At 37.1% G+C, this 26,393-nt stretch overlaps 1 protein-coding gene across 11 annotated transcripts in view; it reads left to right on the top strand.

The window, feature by feature from the left end:
- SEMA5A (semaphorin 5A) overlaps positions 1–26,393 on the top strand; it is a 339,730-nt gene that overhangs the window by 34,571 nt on the left and 278,766 nt on the right. Inside the window, exon 1 of one of the 11 annotated variants that reach the window (XM_071804452.1) lies at positions 2,279–2,371. The exons of the other annotated variants lie outside the window; for them this stretch is intronic. The gene's annotated coding sequence lies outside the window, so the exon portion shown is untranslated. Of the gene's footprint in view, positions 1–2,278; positions 2,372–26,393 lie in introns of those variants that run through there. 11 annotated transcript variants of the gene reach the window in all.

Raw genomic sequence — 26,393 nt, 5'->3', positions numbered from 1 at the left:
CAGTGCTGCAAATGGTGCTTTAGTACATCATATCAAAGTCACAAAACAGTCTGGTTAGTTTAAAATTCCATGTAGATTGCTCCTTGGCATATATGGTTACTGAAAGTCTGTTTTAGTAATTTCTGGCATTCCATATGTGTGATGGCATTTGGTTTGGGAGACGTGTTTTAGTTTAATGACAAACAAACAGCAATCCCATCTGTATTTGATTATAGCAAGGAAGATGTAGAGAAAACAGTTCTTTGTTATGGGCTGAAGGGTCAGTCACTTTGAGGTTTTCTTTTTTGCCTACCTTTAGAAGCATAGACTTCCACTTCATTTTTAATTATGATTTTGTACCAAATATCAATCTTTGAGGATGCATCTCTGCTTGTAAATTAGTGTACCCAGGACCGTTCCTTTACACTGAAGCCAAAGGGCACAAGACATCCTGCATTGATACCATTAAACTTTCTAGCCTTTAGAAAGGGAACTGTATATGTGGAATATTTCCTGGATACTGCTGTCTCCTAGAACATGCATTGGAGGTGTTGGGATGAATGATAGCTAGCTCTGGTGGAAGCTGTGCTGGGGTGTCATTCTAACAAACATCATGGATAATGAAATTTCCAGTGGCTGGGAATATTTATTGGTACTATTTAATCAACTTGTGCAGATGTAGCCTTGGTGGCTTCTAATAGAGCACATACAGCTAGGTGAAAATGTTTGGGACAAATGATAATTGTGTTCTGATGGCAATAAAATTGCAAGTTGTACTGATGGCTCTTTCATGTAATAAGGTACTGCTTGTAGATGGATTAGTTTATGCCCCATGCTGACCTTTTAGCTGTCTGGTTTTAGGTCAATTTTTTAATATATTGGTTTGTTGTGTGCATGGGTGGCACTTGTGCTCTGCAAAATCTTCTAAGGGAACTCGATTCAAGGTGTGACTGAATTATCTGATAAATGATGGTGGTGCCTTTGAATGAACTCATGCTGTAGCCTGTGGTTGGACCAGCATAATTCTAAATAACTAGCTAGGAAGTGTAAACCGTATGTGTACACATGCTAACATTCTGGATAAGTTTCACAGGACTGCTTAACCTATTTATGTGAAAATTAAAATCCAGCCTATTTTTATTCTTTATTGAAGTGAATGGAAAACTATGACCAAATCTGCAGTCTATCAACTTGGTTATGATAGGGGGAACTTCATGGACAAAATGTTTTTTATAGCTGCTGTCCCATTTGGAGCTCCAGGGAGGGTGACCTGGACATACTTTTAAGTTTGTAACTGAGGACTGTCTGCTAGGCTTCCCTTTAACCTGGCAAGAAGAGTGTGAAGAAGCTTTGAGTGTCTGTACCTTTCAGGAATGGGGCACATAGTAGGTTTTGTAGGGAGAGGCTGGAGTTACCACCTTAGCGGAAGAGGTGACATAGAAGGAGAGTGGAATGTTGTGTTTGCCTCCCTACAGCAGCAGGAACAGATGGCAGAACAAAGTTATAGTCACGCACTCTATTTAGAAGAGTTCAGCTTTTACTCTGCTAAACTGTCTATGGCCTCTGTTACCTGTATGTGTCGGTTTTGCTGAAGAAGCAGGGAGAAGAAAGTTAATGGTGGCCAGTGCTCTTAGTTGGAATCTGAGACTGTGATTTGCTTTTCAGACTGCCTTCTGAGCTGCTCTGGAACAGTTTCTGCAACAGCATTTAAAAATAAAATTGATTAAGGCTTCTATAAAAAAGAATGTGCTGTAACGAATTTCTCTGCTTAATTGAGCAAAATCCAAGCAGGTATGCATTTTAACTAGTAAACTAATATATTGAATTTTTATATCTCCGCTGAGTCTGTCTGAAGGGCAGTCACAGGAACAGAATACTGCCACTAAGCTCTGCCTCCAGGGACCACACTTACACATTTTGGAGCTGTCTCCAGGCCACCCTTGCAATCAATATTTACTGTAATTACAAATGAAATGAGGGAGTGTTAAAGTGGTGGGGTGCGTTTAATAACATTATAATAGCATAGCAATGAACTGAAGATTAATCAAAACTTTTTAAACTGGTGCTGAATTGATTTAGTGATTTGCATTTGGCTTAGTGCTGTATGCCTGTTGACAATAACTGACTTAAAAATTGTGTTGCAATTTCTTCTTAATTGCACATGGTATGCTTCAGGGTGACAGTGAAGGTATTAAAATATGAGTAACAGATGTGATGTTTGCTAATGGAGCATCACATCCCATATATTTTCCTGAACCTCTTATTTATTTATCTGCAGATGAAGCCTTTGCCTTTTAAAAAGAGAAAATCCACTTCTTCCTATGAAGTTCCTTGTGGTGTATTTTTTTTTTCTCCCAGAGAGCAGAACAGGTCATCTTTGCCTCATAAATCAGTAAGTGAAGAATAGGCAAGTATTATATAATGGTTGTGTATCATAACATTATTGTTACCGTAGGTTTATTAAGTCTCAGTCTGGCCTTAAGGATTTTAGATCTACAACACAGTATTTGCGGTCTGAGCTAAAGATGTCTGGAGGTAATAGATGCTTTTGCATTCATGTCAGTGGGCTCTAGGAAATCCTTTATATCTATGTTCTGCCATGGATTTCAGATGTGGCCAGGTAAACTTGCTCTTGTCCTGGGTTGACTATAGGGGAATTTTGTATCCATATGCACAGTTCTTATATTGACCAGAAATGACAATTGCACAGTCCTATATGTTCTCTGTTCTGACTTCTTACATTGCTGCTGACACCCTTGCTATGCCTCCTAATTGCTCCATGCAGATACTTTCTTTTGTGCCATAGAGCACCTGAAGGAAGCCAAAGTTCTTCAGGTTTCTCTAAAAGCAGAGACTAATTTCAGAGATCCAGTGATGGGGAGGTAGTAAGCATACTTCCCAGCTACTTCTCTTGCAGCCTCTTACCCTTTCCCTCAAGAAGAGTGGTGTCTTGGTTAAAGACTTTGAATAAATTGTTTCTTTCACTCATTGCCAAGTCAGCTTGAATTGGATTTCTTCTAAGACATATTGTGTATCTTTGCTTAGTAGTAAGTATGAGAAACTTCAGATTTTGAAGGTTTTCCCCAAAACAAAACAAAACCTCAACAGCCCTACCAACCAAGCATTAGTAATGTATAAAAATGCACTTTATTTTTTTACTAATAACTGTTGCCGGTGCATTTTCTTTGATCACCTGTCAGAAAGTTTGAAGGAAATCTTTGGTATGAGAGAAGAAGACTTGGATGAAAGCATAGGAAATTTTAGCCTCTTCGTTTTCAAGTTCCTCTTAGTTTTCTCCATGGGTCTGTTGAGAATGAAAATGTCCTCTAAGCCATATATCTAATCTTGTTGTGATATAATAATATCCTTTAAAGTCCTTTTCTTATTCTGACACAGCAGTCATCTTTGCCACTTCTGCAGATACTTACAACTGCAGGCAATATATTCTAGCAGTGAGAAGCTGGTGTTCTTATTTTGTGATAAGTAATCTCAGTCTGTCACAGAACCAACTTCATGGTCCATGTAATTTCTTGCTAAGACCACATATTTTAATTATTTTTAATAGCTTAATTTAGCCATTCCTGTGTGTTTCTACAGAGGCAGAATATAGCTTTCTCAATAATTTTTTTTCACGAAGAAATGCTGCAAAGTATTGTGTTCTCTTTTGTTAATAATTCCTACTAATTACTAAGATGTCATCCTAGTTTTCTGATTTGTTTCCTTCCAAGTTTTACTGCTCAAATTTTCGTAACATAACTGATTTCTTTACCAAAACTTGATGCTTCCTTATGACTCTGCACAATACATATTGCATGAATTAATGGTAGACTGAATACACACCAGCATGTACTAGAAGAATTGCTTTATGCAGTACCTGTCTGGGAAACTTTCACCAAAAAGACAGTTGCTATGTCTGCAAATGGAACATAACCAGGTGCTACTTTTTCATTGCAGTAATCTTCCATGTAATCCTACCTGACGTGAACAGGGGCACTCTATTCTGAGACTAATACTCTGACTCAGGATAATCCAGTGTAGTCACAGATTAATTACTGGAGACCCCTTCCTATCTTTTGTATACCAAATTAATGTGACAGTTGCCAGCATTGAGCAGATGCATAGGATTATGAAAATTATTTCCACCCCTTGGTATCCATAATTGCTAGTACATAGCTATGTATGGTCTGGAAAGCACAATGTGTCTCTTGGATCATGCTGACTGATGTCATTGTGTCTGATGGAATGCATCAGAAGTGATAGGACAAGCTGACATTTAATATCAGCTTTATCTACCTGCATAGAGTCAATGTAATCATAGAATAGTTTGGGTTGGAAGTAACATTTAAAAATCATCTAGTCCAATCCCCCTGCAGTGAGCAGGGACATCTTCAACCAGATCAGGTTGCTCAGAGCCCCATCCAGCCTGGCCTTGAATGTCTCCAGGGATGGGGCATCTACCACCTCTCTGGGCAACCTGGGCCAGTGTTTCACCACCCTCATTGTAAAAAATGATCTCTGTCTTCCCTGAGTACTGTAAGACTAATGAAGTTGTGCAGAAAGATGTGACTTGTTACCAAATTTTTTTTTTGGTAGGAAAAGCCCTTAAAACATTTAAATGGAACCTAAACTCTTTGGTTTTCTCTGGAAACTGTATAGAAGGCTGTGTTTTGGTGGTCTGTACATCCACTGAGCTGACATTTAACAGAACTTCTTCTACTGACAGTCTGGAATTTTTGTGACTGCTGACATCCAAGAGAGCTTAAAAAAATAAAAATACTAAGGTACCTACAGGTGAGAAATCTTGAAGAATTCTTACTCTGTGTGCATTTATTGTGCTTTTGATGGTGGAAAAAGTATTTCTGCATTTTTTTTTTTTATTTGTCAGCTGTGTGGCAAGCATAATCCATTATTTTGAAAATCAGTAGCTTTTGTTTATAGCTGATAATACTGTTCTAAGAACAAGCTTGCTAGTTTCTGTCAAAATAAAACAACTGAAACATCTGTTTAGTAGTTTTCATTTTAACAAATCAACAAATTTTGACTTCAATAAAATGAAGTGCTTTTCAGCTTTGCCCTCCTGTGTAGGATAAACTTCAGGAGCTGAGCCTTGCCAAAATTAAGTGTTGCTAATTCTTGCCTTTTGGAATATCCTTAAGGTTCTAAGTAAAGATGGTCCTAAACTGACCAGCTTTTTTTTTTTTTGCCTTTTTTTTTTTTTTCCCCAGTAATGAGCAATGAAAATAAAAACACAGAGGTGGTAGTTACAATGAGACCTTAAAACAGAGTTTATTGCAGAAGCAAACTGTCCTTGGCAGTCCAGCTGCTTTTCTCCTAAAACCTTCCACAGACTTCTCTGGGTGTGTGGGATGAATGAGTTGTTAGTGTTTCATGTTGGTGTCCTTGGTGCCTGGCTGCGTGTGATGCTGTCTGGAAGAATAATGAGAAGGGCCACAATGCTTTGCCCCACTTCTGACCCTTTTTAGCCTGCCAGTGTGGGGGCTAAATTCAGCCAATTGTATCCTGCTGGTGGATGACTCCGGGGTAGATGGCGAAGAGGTGCAAGGAAGGGACCTGACTGCAGTCACTTCTGAAGTACTTTTTCCTTGATTGCAATGCCTATGGCTTTGTTTCTATTAGGAGTCTCTGTTTTATGCTGCAAACATTCATGTGTCTGTTGTTTTACTGGCTGGTCTGTTTAGTGCAATCTCGTGTCATGATAAGCATGGAGCTCAGCACGGAGCAAGGGACTTACGTAGCCATTGGAAAGCATCATGTGACTGTGAAATACACACAGAGATAGGGGAAAAGCATATCTGGTCTTCTTTTAGGGCACCCAGGATGGTTTGTCTAGCTGGCTTTAAAGAAATTAGTTTGTTTGGTTTAAATTACTGTGAATTTCTGAGTTTCATAGATCAAGTAATGGTGGTGGTTTGGTTTTTTTTTTAATTTTTAAATCTTTTTTTAAATTTATTTTAATTTTTTGCGTGTGTTGTTTTTCTCATTAGAAATGAAACTGAACTCTCAATTGCATCATGCACTTCAATGCTAACGTGTCTAGCATTTCTAGTCACATATTCACAAAAAAAGGCACCTAAGTTATCTGTTAAAACCTGATTTTGGAGATGTCTTGGTTCTGAAATGCCATGATAAACACCTAGTCATTTAACTCTCTTTGTAAATCAAGAACCAATATCAGACTTTTTTTTCTAGATTACAATCAGTGTGGGTGTTTTTCCTCATAGTTGCTTAACTTTTCACTTACACGTTCTTATAATACAAATTAAAACCAAAAAACTTAAGTCATCATTGCGCAACTGAGTAGTTAAAATAGGACTTTATTCAGACATTTTCAAATATGAATGTTTTCTAACCTTCTAAATGTTTTCATAAAAGGAATGGACATTGAGATGAGTAAAGTCATTTTTTAAGGAAAAGGGAAAAAAAGAAAAGTTTTCAACCCCTCCAAGTCTTTTTATATGAATGTAATTTTAATTGACTCTCTTGCCAACCACGTGTCAAAAATTCCCCTTTAAAACAGAAGTATTCTTATTTTGTAGACTTCAAGGGAAAAACTATTTCTAATAGCGAAATACTAAAAAAAAAAAAAAAAGAAAAAAAGCATAAGAGTTGACAATGGAAATGTGATAGTATAATAATGTATTGAGGTAATAGTTTCTTGATGAAATGAATAGAGTAATACTTGATTGGATATGACTGACTAACAGGATGAATCTGGCCTATCTAGAAGCATGTGTTTGCAGCAGGAATATATTGAGGTTTTGCTCCTTTTGTGTTTGTGTTTTATAGAGAAGGTATTTTAACATATCAAATATGCAAAATGCTCCCAAACGAGAATTATGGTAGTAACTTCTACAGTTTTCCTAACTTTATAGAGCTCAAAATTAGAAATGGTGGAGTTCAAGACTTCATGAAGCTTGTTAGCGAAACAGATGTAAGGATCAATAATTTTGAAATAACCAAGATGATGCTCCTGGTATTATAAAAGTTTAGCATTTGCTCCTGTATGCATATTTATTGTTTACAATTAATCATTAACTTATAAGTCTGCTTGGGCTTTCAAAGTGAATCATCCTGAGTGTTTGTGAATTAAGGAATAAGAATATAGGTTTTCCATAAACTAAAAAATGAATAAACATAATTAAGGCAAATGTTCAGAGAGGAACCAAGTAATCAAATTTAGCTTCAGTTGTGTTACTACTGTCTCAGGACCTGTGGTATAGCCCCTTTATGTAACAAATTAGTATGTCTAATCTGTTTAATTTTTATGTCTTCTCTGATAATAATATTTGAGCACTAGTGGATAAACACTCATTACTTAAATCAAAATAGTTGTTAAGATTGTTCTTGGTAATAGTTTTTTACTAAAATAAAAAAAAAAAAGAGTAGTTTACTAATAGTGAGTCATGCTGAGCTGCCAGATACTATTTCCATAGCTACTGAGTCTTGGGTAGGACTGTGCTGTAGCAGGGAAACGTGACTGACGTGCACACAGATGTTCTTAGGCTAGTTTTCATATATCTATTTCTGGGGCTGATAGGCTGGAAACACTGATGACTTGAGCTTCACCCCTAGTTTAGATTTGTAGGGATGTGATCAGGTTCATGCCTGCTCTGCTATTGATACCTGTGCTAATCAACATAGAGCTAAATTGGTATGTCTGCAGCATAGATACTCAGAAAAGAAAATTTAGTGAAAGGCTGTCCTGATCGAGCTGACTGGGGTTTTTCACTGGCAAATGGTTTGTAGCACCTTACGAGAAGGAAAAAGGAGCATTTCTTTTCTGACCAGTTTATGAGAAGTTCCACAATGTAACCACAGAATTGTGTGCGCATTTCCTTGTGTAAACAAGCCCTACCCTCTGTTTGAAGAGGATAAGTGTGCAGCTGTATTACTAAGACTTGGGCCATAGCATGTTGCAGATAAGGAACTCTGTTTATCCCATATCTTAGGACAACCTTGTGAATTTTGTGTCCTTTACAGCTTAATTTATGGGTATTTAGGAAATGAGGAGTGGCAGCATTTGGTTTATAATTCAAACTGAAGTGATTTCTCTACTGCTTGCTAATTGTGTACGTTCATGCAAAGAGACCAAAAAGGTAATGTTGGCAGGATCTTGAAATAACCTGTATATACCCAGGATTGTAGGTGGTGAAGGTACAAATGAGATTAGGGGGATTGACTCAATAGTTTAGAGTTCACCTTAAGAGAAATTGAAGGCGCTTGTTTTATAGAATGGAGTTAAACTTTTGGGTTCCTAGCTGGTGATGTTTTGGGTCTAAAGTAGTATTCTGTTTCACTGAACATAAACATTTATTCTTTTCCTGATGCACAAAATACTTGTGTGCCACTGTGTGGCTCATGAGAAAGTTATTTGACTAGAAACTTGTAGTTTGCCCAATAGTTATTTGTAGAAACAAGAACATCTTTCAACATTAATTATTTTGAGGAAATCTAACGAGAAAAGTAGGAAAACACTTCTCAAAACTTGAAGTCACATGGAATTTTATGTATGAAAAAAATCCACCATAGACTTGGCATACACACGCATTACTGTTTTATGTTTCTCTTTTGATTCTACTTAAAGCGTATTTCTCAAATGCCAAAGTATTTTTTGCTTTCCAGTTTCCTTTAAGGGCACGAGTATTCCTTTAATCACAAGCTGACAGCTTGTGGCATTCCCTAAACACTTGCTCAGCTTCTTTCTAACTCAGGATCAATAACTTCATAGATAATTAAACTAACCACCTCCTAAAGATAGATGTCATCTTTTATATACTTTACACTCCCACCCTCCGAATCATCCTTTTCGACAGCCTCTGGTTCTGCTCATCTGCTGAGTTGAATATTGATACGTCAGTGTGGGAATGCCTGGCCTTAGCCAGGGAACGATCCTGTGCAAACAGCTGCACTACAGGCATTGTAACTTCATAGCCTGAAATGCAGGGGCATATTCATTTATCCTAAATATAACTAACAGCAATAGAAATGCATTTTTCAAAAAAATTACACTTAAATACCAGCCCAGCTGCTGTTGTTGTGATAGTTTGCTTGAAATTATTGTTTCAAAAGTTCTGAAATACTTTTGCAACTTTAAAACTAACATACACTGATAGATTTTTTACGTTTATATAAAATGTAGAACTTGCGATTTAAATTAGAGCACAACTAGGTGTCTTCCACAAATGAATAACCTTGAACAACTGAACTGATATGAAATTTGTAATTCTTATGAAACATGACATTGTTCTGCAGCAAAAGACACTTAGCTGATGTAAAAAATGCAGTCTTCAATTAAAAAAATGTATACTCATGGATTAATGCTTTTGATATAATTCAACACAGTTACAATTCAGGAAAAAGTTATATTTAACAAGTACAGTATTTTCAGCTTTTCTGGAATAAGTAGTATTTTATCTATGGATATTTCCAATGGAAGATACAGCAGGCACACTCCTTAAGACAGTTCCTGTGTTCCTTGTTTTTACTTCATGAAGTTTAACTTTGTCATTTCACGTTGTCTCAAACAACTATAGAATCCAGATCCAGACTTTCTATGTTAAGGATTTAGACATCCGAAGAACAGGGGATTAGACAAATCTCTAAGGAGGCCATCTATAAAATGCAGATTATAGACCTTTTGGTTATGTTTTGAAAAGTTTACATATTAACCTTTTTATTTGCAAAAGGTTAGAAAAGACCTCTTGCCAGATCAAAGAAAGTTTGAAGCACAAAATCCAGTGTTGTAAATTAGAGGGGGGAAAGACATTTCTGTGCTTCAGTATGAAAACTTTCTACTTTCAGTCAGTGGTTGATAATCACTGAACTTTTTTTTTATAGTATAATTTGCTGTGATGCCTAAGATTTGTGGGGGAAAAGGTTGCTAAAGGCTGAGATTATTCTTAAAAGGCGTTTATATACTTATAATTCTGTACCCTTAGGTAGAGAAGACTACTGCTTCTAAAGTACCCTGAAACATAGTAGGCATCTATCAGTGAAACTGCAAGTTTGCATAATGTAATTGAAGGGTTTGTTTACTTCTTGTAAAATTGGGACACTAGTGGGATAATATTTTCAAAGGTCAGTATCTCTCCTAGAGGAAATTCTACTTGGTTTCTCTGTAAAAACTCTGCTAAAACAAATCACAATAGTTAATATGTGGTCTATGATGAAAGATCTGGTAGCTCTTGAGTTGTTGTATTAGAACTTAAAATGGCCAATGAGACTGAGTGTAAATTAACAAGAAATTATGACTCAGAGAATAGTAGGAACACATTTTAATAAAGTCAGTATGTGTCTTGATAAGTGTAAACAAGTTAGTATATATATATATTTTTTTTATTTAGCTGTCCCCCAAAAAAAACATTCAGGAACAAATCACCAATGAAAAAGAAAATAAAAGGAAAATATTTTTAAAATGTTCAAAAACTACACATTCCCATTCCTCTACTGCATCTCTTTTAGTAGTGGAATCCTTTTCAATATTCTAGAACACTGAAACTGATACAAAACTGCTTTGTATAAATTTCCCTATGAATACATATTAGAACATTCAAATATAATGTGAATGTTCTTATATGATAATTGTATGATTGTGGCAAACTTTTTTATTTTACCCAATTAAATTTAAATCTTAATACAATCATTTGGACACAACCTCGGAGTGGGAGGCAGGGTGAGGAGGAAAGGGAATCAGCTTTCTCTGTAGCAGCTGCCCTGGTTTGCTCATCCCTAACTCAATTTTTGCCCCCTTCAGCTTCCTGGCAAACCAAATTTTATTAAAACATGAGTAACATAGTAACTCTTTAAACAACTTCTTGTTTAAAGTACTAAACTGTAGTTAATTAACAGTGAATTTAATTGAAACAGTTGGAAAGATGCTAATTAGTAACTTTGAGTGCTGGAAGGTATTTTATAATATTGTAAGTAATATGCAATAAAATATTCATGTGATTCTCAATATAATACTTATTCAATGAAAACAGTCACAGAATAATAAAATAGTTTGGGCTGGAAGGGACCTTCAAAGGACATCTAGTTCACTCCTCCTGCAATGAGCAGGGACATCTTCAACTAGGTCAGGTTGCTCAGAGCCCCTTCCAGCCCCAAGGATTCTTCCTCATATCTAGCTTGAATAAATAAAAATTGAATGAAATAATTACTTTTAAAAAATCTTTATGTTGTACTTATAAAATTAATAAATATCTACTGAGTGATATAACTCTGTCATTTCTCTGCTAATACCCACTTGTGGGCAGATGATGTTCAGACAAGGTCATTTCTCCTGGGACTGTTGTATTTTAACATGGTAGTATAAGCACATTATTATAGGGAAGAGCATTGAGTTAGAGCAGGGATTCCCAAGCTTGTCTCATATCTGCTTGTCTCTTGCTGCTGACACCTCTCCAAAAGAACTGCTGATGTCTACTGATCCACCCTCTCCCATCTTGACTGGCTTAGTGGGGTGGCCTCCCTTCCCTTGCCTTATTCTTGCTTCTGTGCAACAAGCACCCCAAAATAGAGTTCAACAGAGTTTATTGGCTTAGCGGTCTGCTGTGTTCTTCATCTTACATTTAGTTTTGGCAGAGTTTTATTCTGAAAACTCCAGCATATTGGTATGACCAGCCATAGCAGTTGCAGCAGTTGAGTACAACTGAAAGGAGTCCCAGGGCTAGAACAGAATCACTGCTCTTGCTGAATCAAGAAATGGATGAGAAAAACATGACTGGTAGTATATTTTATCTTCCCCTTCTTTTTTTCCTTGCCCCTTATCTTTGACATCACTTAAGCCAGTGATTTTTTTCCTATAGACTTTCTCTTATTATGGATCAACTGCTTCTTAAGGAGCTAATTTAACCAATTTGGACACATAAAAGGTAGTATAACATTTTACAGATTACACTATGCATTACTCAATACCTTTCTCTGTGAAGTCTCCCTTATTAATGGAAATACTTTCCTTAGTAATGGAAAAACTATTGAAAACTATTATTAGCTTAGATAATGATGATCTAAGCGAGTAAAAGTCAATTTAGTTAAAGAGGTAGTGCCACTTGAAATACCTGGCCTGAGATACAAATAGGACTGAACTCAAGTATTCTTTTTGATGATGGAATTTTTGCTTACCCTCTGGTGTCAGAAGTGATTGGTGGGTCCCAGAATTTCTACTCTTTTCCCTTCCTGTCCTGGGCAGCAGATGTTCCTGCATTGAAGAGATTCAATGGCATGTTAAGAATTCTCCAATTTTTTCTATAGCCACATTATTTCTAAAAAGAACCTTTTTTTTTTTTTTCTTTAAGCTTTTTTTTAAACATTCGGATATGTTCTTTACAGGGCAGCACCTTTTGCAGCATCATTTGCCAAGGCTTTATTTAAGGTTTATGTGTCGATTTATGTTCTTGTTTGATAATTCAGCACTGCAACTGTGTCTGCCTTTGCACTATACATGGATGGTGAAACACAGGGGTGTATAGCAATGTCTGGTATTGTTTTATAGTGTGATTTCAGCATTGGTTTCAGCCAGTCTAAGTGTATTTCCCATGTATGTGTGCTCGGTTGACCCTGGCTGTCTGCCAGATGTCCAGCCAGCTGCTCTCTCCTGCTCTACCAGGTCTCTCCCCACAAGGGCATCTCTGTGGGGGTGCTGGGAACAGCTCCTCCCCTCCTCCTACTCTCCCCTCGGGGCTGGCAGGGCTGTTTCCCACACGTTTTCCCTTAGCCCTGGCTTCATTTTGCCCTTTGTTCCTCAGGCTTTCTCCAAGGCACCAGCCCATAGCTGAGAAGCTCAGCTGTGCCCTGCCGTGGGGCCATTGGAACCACCTGTGTCCAGCACAGGGCAGCCCCAGCCACTCCTCGCAGGAACAGCCCCTGCAGACCCTGCTGCTGCCAAGACCTTAACACCTGCACTGTGTACAATGTGCACAGGCCTCTGAACCTGATGGAGGAGGACTTCATCTCTGTCCTCCAGCACCTCTGGCTCTCAGCTGTGTGGCCCTGGCCTTCTCTTGCACTGGCTGAGGCAATTACTATGATATTGTAAGCTGCTTTAACTCACTGTAATGGCAACTTGCCTAATACCCCTACTGGCACAAAAGCGTCTTCACAGCTGGTTGCAGATCAAATTTGGAGCATTCCCACCTGTGGTGGGCGCTGCTTCCACAAGCTCTGCCAGGGCAAAACAGGGATCACCTCCCAAGGGCATTGGTCCCTCTGTTTCTAAATGTGAGTTGACCATTCTCCAGTTAGGAAATTTTATGCCTAGAGGATCCATGTGGATGAATTGTAAGTCTTGCTCTACCTGCATTGCTAGATTTGGCAGCAGTTTTTGTACAGTGTTTATCTTGCCTGGTGGTGCTGAGCTGCCTATGAAGGTGTTACATGCACGTTTCTCCACTAAATTCTACATTCTGAATCTCTATACCTTCTGGAAGACAGAAGACTTCACAAACACAGTTAAAAGGGTTGATCCTGTTTTTCTTGCAAAGGTAATGCTGGGTTAGGACTTTAAGGAATTTTCGTCACTATCAGTTGTGTGCTTGCATAGATGTAATCTTCTGTTTGCATCTGTTTGTCCTGAAAGTGCATCCCAGTTGTCACTGCTGTGTGTTACCCTGTTATAAGCACACAATTATTTCAGAACTGAATATAAGGTTTTTTACTACATTTTAATCAAAGAGACATGAAAATATTTCCTCGTGGTTACAGTGTGAATTATGCACAGACACTCATATAGATGCTTTTCTTCTTTCTCTATCCATTAACCCAGATTTCCATTAACATGAACACAAGCTCAACTGAGTTCTACTTTGGGACGGGTTCAGTTTTCAAAGGAGAGCACAACACTGCAATGGCAATGCTTTTCTTTCTTTGCTCACTGGTCAGATTGTTTTTATCTTTCATCACTGTATCATGGTGTCAGGGCCATAAAATTGCCAAGAGTAAGAGTTGTTATTCTTATTTCATATAACATGATACATGGGTGTTGAAAGTGTGGAGTAGTTCTGATAATACAGACCTCTAAAAACGATTCGTTTTTAGCGTAGTCAAAGAATGCTGTATGTTTAAATGTTTAGATGCTACTTAAAGAAAAAAAGAAAACAACAGAAAAATAGTTAGTACTTTTAAAAAAACAGTATTTACAATGTGATTGATTTTTGTAATAACCAAGATTGTGATTTGTGTAAAGTTTTTTTGGTCGATATGAAAATTTACTGTGAAAGCTGTCTGTGTTTCACAAGTTAATTTTTCAGGGGTATGAAGTTCAAACTTAACAAGTTTAAATATTTAGCATTGAGGATGAAAGCTAATGCACTTCCTATGAAAAATATTATAACTCAAATTATAAACACAGTGAATTATTCCAGCATTCATATGGGTAATTTTTATTCTATTTATGTGATTAATTAGTGCTCATTATGTTCCAGTGAACTGCAGGATGCTAAAATGAAGACAAAATATTTTATGTATATTGATTTAAGTCAATTATTTAAATATATTGAGTTAATTGAAGTAAGAAATTACTTGGATATCCTGCAAGAGTAATAATTTTGTTGATCACATTGTTTTGATCCATTAGTGTTCAGATTATGTTTGTTAAATTGTTAATGACTTGTTCAAATGTCTGCATGCTTTGACATTCTTTGGAATAATGAAATTGCTGCATATTGAAGTGGGAAAACAAAGCTCTTCCAAAGCTTGTCAAATGCAAGTGTAAAGTTTGAAATTGGAGCTACTTAGTGATTTACACACACAGGCTCATCAGGAATTTTGTTGAACATTTAAAAATTCAGTGACACTTGCAGGTGATTGCTTAAAATTTAAAATGATTTTGAAAACCCCTCTGCAACTGTGAAATTCAGTCTCTAACTGGAAGTGCAAGGTGCTACAGTCACTCAAAGTGACGATACGATAACTTAGCTTCATTTCACAAATTCTGAGCTTGCAGGCTCAACAAAATTCTAAAAGAGTGGAAAAATCAGTTTTGGGGTGCCTGTTGGTCTGTGCAAAGCTTTTGATTTATTTGTTTTACCATACCTTTGTGTTTTCAGATAACTCTTTCCAAACTTTTTTTTTTTGTCTTTTTTTTTTTTGTTGTTGTTGTTTTGTTTTTTGTTTTTTTTTCATCAAAATGTTTATACTGTAGCTCAGAGCTACAGTATACAGATATAATTGCGAAGATAAAAACTCTCATGCAGCTAAGATGACTTCATATAAAGTTAGTTGGTCTGGGGGTGGGTTGATAGGAGTCTAAACATGAGTCAGGTGTCTGCCCTGGCAATGCTGAAGGCTGACAGCGAATGGGGATATGTCAATGGGAATCCAGCCAGTAGGTGGAGGGAAGTGATTATTCGCCATTGTTCAGCACTTGTTAGACCACACGTGGAACACTGTGTCTGGTTTTGGCCCTCCCAGTGCAAGAAGAGTGTTGATAAACTTGAGTGAATCCAGTGGACAGGCAACAAGATGGTCAGGGGACTGGAGCACGTAAGAGAGAGAGAGATTTGAAGAGACAGAGAAAGCTGAGCGTGTTCATCTTGCAGAAGAGGTGGTGTGAGGAGGCCTCGTAGCAGATACACGGTCAAAGAATGAGACGTAAGACCTAAATTGAAGCCTGGAGTTTCCAATTCTAAAGAGAAAAAAAATAATCACTATGAAGATAATTGAGCACTGGAACTGGTTGCCCAGAGAGACTGGGAAAATATCCATTCCTGGAGGCTGCCAGAGCACCCTGGTCTAAATTCACTGTTTTCCATGCTTTGAGGAGAACATTGGAGTAGGGGCCTCCTGAGGTCCCTTCCGCCCCAAAAGGCACCGTGGTTATATGAAATGCTAAGTGATGAGTGCAATGCAGGACAACATTATAGCTACTGTGCAAGGGCTGTAAACTGCTGAGAAGAGTTTGGCACAAAGTTTTACTGTATATGAATGTTGTAGAATTCCAAAGGAAATACTCAGTCAGAATATATTTTGCATCTAATAAATAGCTATTTATAGAGTATCTTTATCTGATTACTGCAAGGTTTTATACAAACTACCTACAAATTCTACTTCATCCTGAAGTCTCCTGTCTTTTGTTACCTAAGGCAAGGAATGCATTTTCCTTTAAATGCCATACACATTCACATTTGAATTAATATGCTTTATTTGCATTTGTGTCCTTGCTAGGTTTCTAGTATGTTTCCACTCCTGGTAATTAACCATCTTACATCTTGAAAGTAAGTAGTTCCCTGTGTGCCTGACTGCAGGTTCACTTTTTTTCTCCTGCTTAACTTAAGAAGGATGCTGGTTTTATTTTTGTTTTCCGCTCTCTTTTTTTTTTTTTTCAATCAAGTATTTTTGATTTTCTTTACAGATTTGTGGTTAAAACTCTTTGCTATGACTTCATGAGCCAATTCTTTCAGAAACTTTCTGGGGTGAAAGCTATCGTGTTTCTTCAGTTAAAGCTAATTTTGCTCTTTAAGGTTTGCTTTCTCTGTGAACAGTCTTATTTCCAGGTCTGTACTCTCATATCAATCATGGTTTTTTATGGCTTGTTTGCAGTAATTCTTTTTGCCCGATAATAAGAAAAAAGAATGGCTTTAAATCTAGGTCACATCCAGATTAATCAGTACTGTATTACTATGTATTTCACTGTTTCCCTTTTGTTTATGTGGGTGAAGGAGAGGAGAAAGAAGAAAACCCTGTATGCCTGTCCCACTGCAGATGCTTAGGACGTATAGGAATAGGATCCCTGCAGAACAGGAGGCAGTGCGTGGTGAAGAGCAATTGTGACAGGAAGAGGACACCAACACCGGAAAAAAAAGGAAAAGTGGAAAAGGAAATAAGTAGTGTGGAAGCGGAAAGGAGGAAACTGCTGGTTGACACCAGGTGTTGGTAGCTTGAAAGCTTCAGTTACTTATTCACAAGAGGTGTACATGCTCTTAGTTTGGGCATCATTGAGAAACAGTGGGACAGAATCATCATCATTTAGCAGAACAGATGCTGAAGCTCAATTCTGAAGGCAGCACCACATTGTCTTCCTCATGAGACTTGAGAACAGTTTAAAAAGCTGACAGTATCCCCTAAAAAGGCTGTATGCTTTGCTGGCTTGAAAGACTGTATGATTGTATTGTTGTCACTGGTGCTGTTTATTCAGCTCTCCACCTTTTTTGTGCGTCTTGCTTTTTGTCCAAGTTACTGTCTTCTGTTGTGGCCAGGGGTTTTGTACTGGAACCATATAACAGACTTTCTAGATGCACAAGCAATAATTATTAATGGGAATATTATTACTGCTGTGACTTGTTAAATGTTTGCCACTGACGTTTCAGGTTTGTCAAGGTGCAAGTATGTTGTGCTCCTATTGTGGATTCACTAGTATGAATCTGGTGATGATGATTGTTGTCAAACTCTTTGCTGCAGAATTCAGACTTACACCCTGTATCTTATAAAATCCTTATTAGAAAACAGAAATTTTAGGTGTGAAATTTATATGGGTCTTTTGTTCTCAGATGCTAGGAATCACTATGTAGTTTCATATGGTCCCAAGCCTTTTCTTTAATACATTTGAGATTTGAAGCATTTCCTTGTCCTTCTATCACAGAGGATTTCCTTGCTCTTATAGCGTAGGGGATTCATTAAAATAAAGCAACTGTAACTGTTACCAGTTTGATTCAATACTAAAATTTTACATTGAGAGCTGATTGAATAGTTATTGAAAACAGCAGATTAATTTTAAATTGGGAGATATTTTTTTTTAAATCGGGTTGGGGAAGCATTCCTTTGAATAAAGCTGCATATCTCTGTGTGTTGAAGTAAATATCTAGAAGTCTGGGATTTTTTCAGGTACAGAGAGCAAAAGGTCCTTTGTTCATGCTAGTTACCCAAATGCTTCCCCTCAGAAAACTGGGATGTGTGTCTAGGTGATTAGATATGGATGCAGTATGAACATTCTTTCTCAAAAATGCTGGATTGGTCAGTGACTTGGTGATGTCTTAAGAAATGTTTACTTAAAACCGCAACACCCAAGTCCCCAAAAGGCCAAAGCATGACAGAGAAATCTGGTATTTATGGTTAAAAATGAGCAAACACACCTCCCCACACTTTGCACCAGAATTAGGAATCTTACTGGATTAAGATAAAATGAAATAGTTTACCCTGGAGAAATTGTGGGGGGTGAAGTTGTGGTGGTTGTTCAGGTTTTGGTTTTGTTTTCTTTTTGTAGTTTATTGTTGTAAGTTCAGGGACATATATAGGATCTATGTTGCTTTTTCACTCATTAATTTATCTCAAAGTGAGTTTGACAGACTGGAGTATGTGTGATGAAGGTGAAATCTTTCAAAATGATCATTACAAAAATTGTTTTTCAAAATCCCAAGCTTTATTGCTGGGATTAGTTAACATTAAAAATATATAAACCTCGCCCAGTTTAAATATCAAAAGACTTAATTATAAGGACACAGCTTCATTCTGAGTTGTGGAATTGAGGGCCATGACTCGGCTGGGTTCTCTAGTTTTTTTGTATTTCCCTTTCATCCATTTGCTAAGGCCAGTTCAGTTATCAGAAAGAAGCAGATTGTTTGATTTATAATGGGTAATTTTGGCTTTTGTCCAAATAAGCAGAGCCAATCAGAATACATTCCATGAAAGGAATAAGAGAAAATTGAGTATTCAGCTTGTAAAACCAGTTGTGGGTACACTCCAGAGGGTTTGGCTCGCTGAAGAAGAGACCTGAACCAGGGAATTTGTGTTAGAGTGTATTGTAAGGAATTTAGAATTTATGGTAGAGAATTAAATGGTTTATATGTACCGTGAGACATGTAGTGATTCCCTGCAGTGCGAAAGACCAAACCTGAAGCATTCAAAACACTGGAAAAATACCCCACACCCTTAACTTTAGGCTGTCATGGTGGTAATGGCTTGTCACACTGAGGTTTCTGAATGAAATAAAGCTGTTAATAAATGACATGCTTGGTAATACAGTATAGTGTTCTGGTTATGCAGTTGTGTATTTCTGCCTCTCTTGTAGATTAGAGGGGACTGTTGAACATTAGTGGTAGCAAGAGGCACCTCATATGCATTCTAATGGTTTATAACTTTTTATAGGTACAATTTGTACCTGTCTCTCAGTGTATTCGGAAAGTGGTGCATGAGGAACAGATCATTAAGCACCACTAGCCAAGATTTACTAATTAGCACATCTTCAAGTGCCAGCACTCTTTTGTCCACTGAGAGAGAATGTAAATTGCGCTTATATTCTCCCTTATTATTTTGGGCTTCTTACACAATGTATCTCTTTGTCTGGAAGGCAGAGACTGCAGATTTGTAGTTTTCAATTCTCATGATTAATTGAAGAACATGCATGGTTTATTCAAGAGCAGGGACGCTGCCAAAAAAATCTAATTGGTTAAATAAATAACCCTAAGCTTTTATTGCTCAAAGTGTTTTTTATTGAATTATTAATGCTATATCACCCTCCAAATCAGTAGCAGTTAATGACTGGTTTGCCTGAGGCTATTAATATTTTTCCAATCAGTGGTAAGTTGCCATGAAGACTTCTGCTAACTTGTAGCTCACTTTATCCATTCACTTGATAAAATGGTGTTGATTGTGAGAAACACTGAAAAATAGCGTCCAAATTTCAGCTGGTTTTAGTTTTGCTCTTGAAGAGAAGAAATATTTCATTCTCTTCAGAAGAGTGATTATGAAGAACATCTCTGGATAGGGGAAACAAAAAGAAGGAAATATTTTTTGAGAACTTTTTTGCATAGGTGGGATCCAAAAGCAGATAAGCATAATGAATATATTTAGGACCCTTGCTGTGAAGGAGGAGGAGGAATTGGAGCACTGTATGATTTCATGATGATAAGTAGTATTCCTGTAGCTGAGTAGTAACGTGCACAAGTGCGGCACCATAACAAGAACAATTTCTGAGCAAATGCCCAGAAAAAAACCAAAACAAAACAACAATGGTGAAATGGGCTCTGACCTGTGCAAGACACTAAAGGTTAAAAATTACGTTTTAATCTGGTTTCTTTATATCTATTCTAGGAATGACAGCAAACCATCTTTGCTTTCTTGTACAGGAGTAAGATAGGTAACCGTCTAGTTAACTATATAAAATGTTATTATGAATGCTTATGAAAACATGAGTATATTTCTGAGAACTCCTAATTAAATAAAAATGCTTTTAAAAGCAGAAAAATATTTGATGTTGTTGAATATTAGTGGATGATATTACTGTGTCTGTACTCAAACTAATGTTGTTATGAGCTTTTTGTTTGAAATATTAACTTTTGTCCAGCACGTGAAGTGAAAGTCAAGTGGCTATGAGAGGTACTTCCTTTCTTCTCTTACTAGAGTTTCCAAATCTATTTTCTTTTGAAATTTTTCCAGTGGCCTACGTTGCAGCAAATAACTGAGTCGCTTTCCTCGGAGCTGTTTGAGGGGTAGGAATGGATGAGTAGTTACTTAGAGATGGATAAATGCAGTGGGAGGGAATAAAAAGCACAGGGACTTTTCATATGGTGGAGAGGAACAGAATATGTGAGGGGTGAAGTCTTGACTGCATTTCAGAAAAATCACAATATGGAAAGTGGGGAACTGTTGTTCACTAATTCACACAGTAAAAAACTGAGAGAAACTTGAAACTAGATGGAACTCCAGATGGTGGTGAACTGACACTTGCTGATGCAGGACATGGTGGAGACAGAGCATCAGACGGGATAACAAAGGGATTTTTCAAATTCATGGACAACAGGTCCATAAATATATGCTAAAAATACCGCCATCCAACATCTTTTATTCAAGAGCTTTGGATGCTGAAGGAATAGAAGGGAATAGGCTATAGAAATTGGCCAGGCCTGTGGTGTTCCTGAGACTCATCTGTTCTGTTGGAGACACAGCACTAGGCTAGACGGACCATCAGACTGACCCCATAGGGCATTTGCTAACTTTTTAGAGATAACAGAGTATTGACATGTGGAGCATTTTTAGCATTTAAAAATCTGAGCGTTTGACTGAATCCCTCCTCTTTAACCTGTTAGTACAAAGGAAAAATGAAGTTCTCTCAGCTGCTATCCATCAAATTTAGCTCCTAACCTGAATTTGGGATTATCTTTCAGAGAAAAGAAGAGTGCTTCTGTGTTCTGGTAGTCTCTCAGACTCTCAGTCTCTCTTCCAGAGCAAACTCTTGGGATGACTGAAAAGTGGAAATATAGAACAGCTTTGAGGATGTGCAGCCAATAGGTACATGGTAAAAAGAAACATAGCGAATGAAACTAATGTTTGTTTCAACAAATTATTTTTAATTGTGAGTCCAAAAGACCGTATCATCTTGGCAGTTGTGTTGCTACATGATCTGTCTGGCTTCTGAAATAAACCACCTAGAATACAGCATTCTATAGATGTTTTAAACTCTTGCAATAGACATTGGTTTTAATTTTAGGATTTTTTCTATTACAAGAATACATTTACCCATGGAAGTAATTTCCAGGTCCTTGTAATCAGAAAATGAGTTTTCTGCAATTCCACGCAGAGGTGTTCTCAGTGTTCTCACCATGATATTAAAAATAAGAAGAAATCTTCAAGCAGAAATGCATTAATATGATCACACCTGTGAACTTTTTATTTAGAAGCCAAATTCTGGTGATCCATGTATACAAAATATGCTGAACCCCTTGCAGAATAGACTTTCTCTTTATCATCATGAGGAACTGGATTGTGGATCAAGCCTCTAGAGTGACAGGTGTGTGTACCAAGATTTGCGTTTCCGTGCTTGTACCTCAAGGCTGTTTGCTGAGGAAATATATCCCTCCTGAAGAGCAAGAAAATATTCAGCATCTCTACTAAGTTCTGGCCGGATAGCACATAGAATAGAAAACAAAACAAACACAAAACAAACACAAACTTGTTAGAGCTTGATCATTTGCAAGAAGATAGTGAGAACTTTCTTTAAAGAGATAACCAGAATGAAATAATTGGTGTGATGGATTAGTCATAGCAGCAATACTGTGGGGACTTACAAATCCAAAAGCCTTGAGTTTGAACAAGTGAAAATGGCATGCTGCCTGTCCATATTTGCTCAATAAGCTTCGTCACAGTTTGTGATGTATGTAGATATACAGCTGATAATAGTTTAAATCTCCATTTTGTCTGACATTTGGGCTTACATTTTTGGGAAGGATCCTAAAAAAATATAGTTATTATACTAAAAGGTGGCTGCGTAGACTTTATTAAGTATATCTTAATTCTTGGTGTTTTTCAACTACCATTAAACACAGAACAGTTTCAATTTTTTCTTTTTTCCAAATAATATTGCAACCAGAAAGTTAAAATATTATTAGCAGCACTGCAGAAATGCAACATTTGTTTGTGCCAGAAGAGAGTGTTCATAAATAAATCCAACAAATCATTCTGCAGTGGATTTTTTCAAGACTTTAAAATAATGTTTTTATAAGTCTAGTATTTTCTGGTTTGGATACTTTACCTATTTATGTGTAGCACTTTGAGAAGTCAGATTCAGAACTTAAATAGAAAGTTGGGATTCCCTTCCTGTGCCCACTGACTTGCCACAGACCCAGTGGGTCCATCACACCCTTGCTTTTCAACTGTATGGCATCAGCCGACCCTTGGCCATTCCCTGCTTGCTGCTACTGAGAGACAGTTCAAGCAGGAGGACTTAGTGTCTATTTTGTGATGTGATTATTATTTTTTTCCTGATAAAATGGGAACAAAAGGCTTTTCTGTCACTTGTCCACCTCCCTTCTCTCAACAAATGACAAATCACATTTATGCTATTGACCTGTCCTTTAATGAGCAATTCCCTAGTGCTTGGTAGCTGATTGTTTCCACCTGTGTGAAATGGCAGTAATGCAAATATCTGCCTCATGTTCCATTTGTATGAGTTGACTTGAGAGTAGGCACAGCACTTCTCCACTTTGCTGTCTTGCTGACTGTATATCAGAGAGTATGCCACATAAGTTTTTAGTATTTCATCCTCAATTTGAAGGAAATTATGAAGGAAATTTGTATGAGGCCCGCGGCTAGAGTTTGTGGTTGCTCTCTAAGTCAAGGGTCGCTCTGCTTACTGGGAAGGTTTGGTTTTTAACTTTTCTCCTCAAGTGCTCTCATAGCTTGTACTACTGAGAACCACACGAGAGATACCTTATATAGTGATTCTACATGTGATTCTATCATGTTCATTTTTCTCTTAGATTTTAACAAAAGCAAGCCATATCTCACTTTAAATCTTTCTTTTTGATTTCTTCATGTTAGTTCTGGGCTTTTTGTTGTTGTTCTGTATATATATATATGCACTTTCTTCTGATTAGGGTGCTTGCTGACTAGCCAACTTGCAAGCTGGGTGGACTGGATGCAAAACAAATCTATTAACTTAGTTCAGTGATGTGTAAATGCCTTTGCTGTTCTTCTGCTGGACTCAAACTATCTGTAAGTATAACTGTTTGGCATGTTAGAAATGTACTTTCTAGTCTTCTGGGCTTTTGGATAAATTCATTGGATTGGCTGCAGTGCCAGGTCAGGGTTGATTTTTTTTTTTTTTTTTTTTTTTTAATTCCTGAAATTTTTTTTGATCTTTGCTGGAACTATCAAGACCCCCAAGAACCTGCACGTTTATGAATGCTGGATAATGTGAAAGAACAACTTACAGACACCTGCCAATTAAGGGCTAATATCCAATTTGAAACTTCAAATACTAGCTTGGATTAAGTGACTTTAAAATACTGCTTTTTAAAACTAAGCTATAATTTCCCCCTAAACTTCAAAATCCAGTTTAGTTGTAAAGTTCTACTCTGGCCAAAACTGGATGAGGTTTTTAGTCATAACTGCTATTTCAGTACTGGCAGAAGTTCAAATATTGGCATATGCTGTGTTATCCTTGCTTGAACTGTGACCCTACCAAGCCATTGCATCTCAGCATGGACTGCGTCAAACTTTGTGCATTCCTATGAGTTGCTGATCTGGCTATTCTAAATATAAAAGCGAAACTTGTAACTTCTCTACCTTTTTAAGTAGGAAACAGCTATTTTAAATAAATCTATTTGGTGGTGATATTTTTTTGCCTTCTTGTTTTTCCTCCAGTGGTATGTTTGCATGCTTTGTTTGATGGATAAATGCTTTCCAGAATGTAAATGTTAATAGTTCAAAAAGTTGAATGTTTTTATTGCATACTTGGCTGATTACCTCAGTTTTTGCATTTTGCATAATGATTTTTATTATTGACAAACGCTAACTATTACATGATTGCAAAAAAAATTACAAAAAGAGGTTTGGAAATTGTGATTTTTAACCTTGTTTCATATCGAACAAACAGCTTGTTCCATTGGTAGAGATGTGTTTTGAATATTCTGACACTGATTTCAGTCAAAAGTGAGTTTGCAGCTGAATGCACTTAGGCCTAATACAGGGTATTGTTAGTACATCCTTAATGCTTTGATGCTTTCCCAAATTTATCAGCTGGCAATCATAAGACAAATGGAAGTTGTTTATTACTACCCTGTTATAATTGTTCCTTGCCTCCCCACTTCTTACTTTCCATCTTCAGCAACATGTGGTTGATGTGAACATGTATCTTTTGGGTTGTACTTGTCTCTTCATTGATCGTGTGCAATGTATTTACTACTTACCTCATGATTTTTCTGAAATTTCTGTTTGAAAGCGACGTTTGCTCTGATAAGGAAGGAATAAGAAAGTAGAGACCAGTTATAGAGACTTGTAACTTGTATGTTTTAGGCTAATTACACAATGGATTCATGGCAGTAAACCAGTTGACTCAAGGGGAATAATGCTGCAAAGCTGATTATCATAAACATGTGAAGTTTAATGAAGAATTGAGGAAGATAAGAAACAATGGAACCGATGTGGTCTCCTGTCCTTTGATTTTTATCTTTGCTTTTCAATGCCAAGTCAGAAGTGATACATTTTAAGTTTACAGTGGATTTCTGAGGAGCTTGAACTGGCTGCATTGTGTTTATATAAATACATATATATATATATATATATCTCTATATGAGCTTGCCCTCTTCTAGACTAAAAGGGGGCAGAAAGTACTGCATGTGGTCTCAGAAGAGTTATCATCATCTCCATTGTGTACATCTGCATGTGTAGGCATATATATGATGGTTGAACTGCAGTGATGTCAGTAGATGCAAACACAAGGGTGAGCCACATTTGTTTAGTCTGCTGTGGTGTCTTAGAAGTTCAAGATCTTGGAGAAACAGGGGATGTAAGATGATGGAAATCATATGTCTCTGAGGAGTTAGAACTTAAGCAAAACAAAATTAAGCACATTAAATTTCTAAAGCAGTTGCTATGTGTTCAACATATGAAGCTGGAGAAAAATAAAACTACAGGAATGATGGTTTGATGAGCTCTAGTCTCATTACAAACAAAACCAGGTTGGTTGTAAAATGCAAAGACTGAAATAACCAAGACAGTATTGTTGGAGTGCCTTGTGAGTCTAGACCAGTGGTGTCAAACTCATTTTCACTGGGAGCCAAATCAGCCTCACGGTTGCCTTCAAAGGGCTGAATGTAATTTTAGGACTGTATAAATATAGGAGTAGTTACATTTATAGAGTCCTAAAATTACACTCGGCCCTTTGAAGGCAACTGCGAGGCTGATGTGGCCTCTAGTGAAAATGAGTTTGACACCCCTGGTCTAGAAGAATAACTCTAGATAATACCCATGCAAACCTCATTAAGCTCATTGCACATGCATTTCAGGTCAATTTCAATTATAAATAAATGTTAGTTCTCAAGTTACTTTTGAGAAGGTTTGCTCTGAAGTGAAACTTCAATTGTCTGAGATAAGTTTCTGCCATCATAGCAGATGCCAGATCCTGAAGTGTTTTGGTGAAGTACAGAATCAGAAAAAAAACCCAAAACATTGACCTTTAAAAAAGGAAATGTACTTTTGTTTTGTTATTATGGGAAATCAGAATATGAATGTCACTGAACTGCTATATCCATATTACTGGAAATGCGGGTGATACGGGGTGATTTGCTATATGAGGAATAACTAATCTCGTCTTTCCCATAATCTGTATCTGGACATTGGAGGCTCACTTCTTGCAAGGCTAGTTCTTTCCCTCTGTATTACTCACACCACAGGGACACAGGTTCCTAGAAAGAGGAATTTTCTGTGTTGATGTGGCGTGATATTGCAGATTTAAATGTGTTATGAAGATGCTTTTATTCTTTCACAGCTGTTTGCTGTTCTCTAGCCCTTGTACTCAAGTCTCCTGTTACTGTGTTAGAAGAACTGAAATTACTGATTGCTTTTACTGGCAAGTACTACTATTAACAGCCTCATGCTGTCATGGGTATTTAATGAGGAATATAATAGTGGTTGATAACATTGAAGTTAATGCTTTACATTTTATAAACATTAAGTAAATATTC

The sequence above is a fragment of the Patagioenas fasciata genome, chromosome 2 (assembly GCF_037038585.1).
Source record: "Patagioenas fasciata isolate bPatFas1 chromosome 2, bPatFas1.hap1, whole genome shotgun sequence".
Lineage (NCBI taxonomy): Eukaryota > Metazoa > Chordata > Aves > Columbiformes > Columbidae > Patagioenas > Patagioenas fasciata.
The sequence above is the reverse complement of the archived record's forward strand: the minus strand, read 5'-3'. Positions and strand labels throughout refer to the sequence as shown.